Raw genomic sequence first — 4,218 nt, 5'->3', positions numbered from 1 at the left:
TACATGACTAAACATGCAAGGAGATAAATGGCCAATAAATTTTGACAATGTATAAAGACTAAGAAATAGCAGAACAATTCATTAAAACATTTTATTTAGATTAAATGATCCATCCAAATAGCTTCTTCAACATGCCATGATGTGTGTCCATATATATTGTTAGAAACTTGCTCAACGTACATTTCATTTGGCATTTGACATATCTTTCTCATTCACTTAATTTAAGTCTCTGGTGCGTGCTTTAGATAACTTGGAGGGTAGTCTTCCAGAATAATCTATTATGTCTCTTGGTTCCCTCACCCACTTGTCAATAGGCTTTGAAAACCTGACTGGATCACTGCCACAACAAGGTACGAATCATATTTTGTTCATGAAATTCTTAGTTTAAATGTGGTCAAAGTAGATAAGGGTAAATTTAGCCCATAGAAACCAGTTTTAAAAAAATGTCAGTTAATCTCAAAATTGAAAGCTTTAAGATCACTTCAAAGTTTTATCAATTTTTTTATTGATGAACTGATTGAATGATTTTAATAAATAAAATGGTATGTTTTGCAGAAGGCTTGTGCAATCTAAAGAATCTTATAGCATTGGATCTTTCCTGCAATGAATTTGAGGGGCAACTTCCTATGTGCATTAGCAATTTGACGCCTCTACGTGAACTTCGTCTTGTTAAAAATCATTTTGAAGGAACCTTTCCTTTCTCACTCTTTCTTTTTCTGAGGTCCCTAGAAGCAATTTTTCTTTCTGATGACAATTTCAGTGGCTCATTCTCGTTCTCTTTGCTTGCTAATCACTCCAACCTTAAGATCTTTGGCATTTCAGGCTGTAACACCAATCTCAAGCTTGAAACAGAGAATCCCCCATTTATCCCTTTCTTCAAATTGAGACTTCTCAGCATCTGCAATTGTAGTCTGAGTGAAGCATGCCTACCTTTCTTCTTCATCAATATGACTTGCGACTTCTACACCTGAGGGACCTGAATATTTCAGCAGCTTTCCCATCCTGGCTTTTGGCAAACAACTCAAAACTAAATTATTTCAATTTGACTCACAACTTATTCACTGGTGCCTTTGAACTCAATTCCACCTCAAGATTGATTCACGTGGAATCTTTTGATATTTCATCTAACCCCATCAGAGATGAAATGCCTTCTCATATTGGCTTCATTTTTCCCAACTTGATTTCTCTTAATATGTCTTCAACTTCATTGCAAGGTCGATTCCCAGCTTCAATATGTGAAATGAGACAACTGAATGATCTTGATTTGTTAAATAATAATTTGTTTGGTTACTTGCCTCAAGAATTTGGTCAGGATAACAATGAATTGAGGTTTCTGAAGTTGTCAAATAGCAACTTGAGTGGCCCATATCTACCCATAAGATCAAATTTCACATATTTATTGTTCAATAACAATAACTTCAAAGGAAAATTTTCAAGTGCTGGGATAATTAATAGTTCTAAATTAAGAAGTTGGATATTAGTGCCAACCAATTATTTGGTGAAATACCTAACTGGATTGGAAGGTTTCACCATTTGAGTTACGTCATTTTGTCTAAGAATTCCTTAACAAGTTCATTACCAGAATGCTTTTTCGACCTAACTATACTTACATATTGAGACCTTTCTCAAACTAAATTCATTGGCTCTTTGCCAAGCTGTTTGAACATGCCATCATTGAAGTACTTGCATTTGCAAAGCAACCATTTCATGGGACCTCTACCTTCTACTTTGGCCAATTCCCCCTTGTTGTCGACTTTGGATGTGATGAAGAATAATTTTTCAGGTCCAGTCCCAAGATTGTTGAGTTCATTTTTGAATTTAAGGGTTCTCATCTTGAAAGAAAACAAACTTGAAGGTTCTATTCCTATATATTTATGTAAGTTCAAGAAGATAAGCATATTAGATCTTTCCCAAAATAAGCTTTTTGGAAGGATACCATATTGCTTAAATAACATAATATTTGGAAGGACGCACAGACTTGGGGGGACCAAAATAGGAAAGTTTAGTGTGTCCTGGACTACAAGGGAGTTTAGCTATATGTTTCACATGACAACTGGTGATGAATTTATAAATGGAGATCACAAACAAGATGTTACATTGTATAGAGACCAAGAAATAGATTTCACATAAAAAAGAAGGTATGAATCTTACAAAAGAAGAATTTTACATTTCACATCTGGTTTGGATTTCGCAGATAATCAATTGATAACTGAAATTCCTTCACAAATTGGATGCTTAATACTATTCATACATTAAATTTGTCAAACAATCATTTGAAAGGGCTTATTCCTGAAATATTTTCCAACCTTAAGCAGATAGAGAGCCTAGATCTTTCACATAATAAATTAAGGGGCCACATTCCTACACAAGCAACTCAATTATACTCTTTGTCTGTCTTTTCTGTGGCTCATAATAATCTATCTAGAATGACACCTGATATGAAAAATCAATTTTTAACTTTTGGATCAAGTAGTTATGAAGGGAATTCTTTTCTATGTGGTCCTCCCCTACAGAAGAATTGCTCATCCAGTGATAAATCAATAGAAGGGAGAAACAAGCAACCTCATCATTTGGAAGCAGAAAATTTTCAAGAGGCCTTCTTATGGAGTTTTGCTGGAGGATTTGGGGTCTTTTTTCTAGGTGTCATTATAGTTCTTTATTCAAACCCTTACATTTGCAATTACAAACTACTCATAGTTGTATTAGTGGAGGCAAAAATGAAAAAGCCTCTTAGTTGTAGTTGATAAGAATTCGTCATGTAATATACGGTGATCAACTCTCTAGAATCATAACAACCAAATTGCCAATTTGAAGTCTCATCGTGATCTGAAAGGAAATTAATAACTTGATATGTTTGAACCATTTCGTTATCTTTCTCTACGTTGAAGTCGATTTTAATGATTAGACTTGTAATGAAGCATTTATAGTTATTGACCATACGATGAATGGTCCAAGATGAATATGAAGCTCCTGAACTCTGCAACCTTTTTTGGACAAAGGAACAAATGATCTGAAAAGAGTTTCTATGGGACTATGGTGGTTGATCCCTCGCTTGTTTATATATTTGGCTCACATTTCAAATGGTAAAGCAACGTAGATAATATTGTCAACTTTTAGGGGGAAACACAGGGCATTAAGCAACCTTGGACATGGAAAGGTCGACCCCTTCCCCGAATCAGCCTTCTCCCACGCGCTTTCACACAGTTCATAGCCGCCCACCATTCACCCACCTATACCGATATATATAGACATATATGTATGCATTATATTATATAGCATCTCAATCTCTTCTCATTTTCGGGTCTACCTGCATCTTCATATAGTTCAGAAGAGCATCGCATTCAACAACCATGAATCATCATTACAACCAACAAGATGCTCCCGGTAAGTTTTCTCCTCCACAAAATGCTACTAATCTATTATATCATTCTATTGTGTTTGTAAATGGGATTAACATTATTAATTAATGAGATTAAATTACATATGTTATATGATGAATTTGCAGTGTTGTATCCTTCACTGGTGATGGCATATCCGCCTCTGCCGCGTGTTAGTGCTCCTCCACCAATGGGGTATCCTTCAAAGGATGATGTTTGTTGGGACCCAAAACAGAGTGTTCGACAGAAAACTACAAGTAGGGGTGATGGCTTTTGGGAGGGATGGTGAGTTGGCAAAATATCTCTGTTTTTTTTTAATGAGTTTTTATTGGTTTCTTCATTTTTTTATTTAAATTTAGCACCTAATATTAACTTTGTTCTGTCTCTTTTTCTTTTCTTCATTGCAGCTGTGCTGCTCTCTGCTGCTGTTGCGTCTTGGATTGCTGCTTTTGATTGCTTTCTCTGTTATTTGTTCTTGTCAGTTCCTTTTAGTTTCATATTTTTCTCGTACAATTTTGTACTTCTCATAATAATATTGTAAAGGGATGTGTTTCTTGTAATAAGTACTCCTCTAGTCATAATTAACTAATTTGAGTATATTAAGGATGTTAGTTAGTATGATTTTTTTCCTAAAACACACTAAACATTTTTCTTAATTCCCTGTTAGTGAAGGAATATCAATAAGGTTAATTTGAAAAAAAATTTAATAAACATTCAAAATAGGTCTTACATATAAGACTAACATAAACTCTTAAATTAGATCATACATTAAGAACCGGAAGAATATTATATTCACATTCTTGAAACTATATTCAAGTTATGAAATTATCAAACTCAGTTT

At 34.4% G+C, this 4,218-nt stretch overlaps 1 pseudogene; it reads left to right on the top strand.

Moving 5' to 3' along the window:
- The first annotated feature begins 539 nt into the window (after positions 1-539).
- Positions 540-3,830, top strand: LOC114719581 (receptor like protein 21-like; annotated as a pseudogene).
- Positions 3,831-4,218: the final 388 nt, after the last annotated feature.

Source organism: Neltuma alba, unplaced genomic scaffold, assembly GCF_004799145.2.
Source record: "Neltuma alba isolate B1F8T4 unplaced genomic scaffold, ASM479914v2 tig00002178_pilon, whole genome shotgun sequence".
Classification (NCBI taxonomy): domain Eukaryota; kingdom Viridiplantae; phylum Streptophyta; class Magnoliopsida; order Fabales; family Fabaceae; genus Neltuma; species Neltuma alba.
Note: the sequence above shows the minus strand (reverse complement) of the source record. Positions and strands in the feature narration are given on the sequence as shown.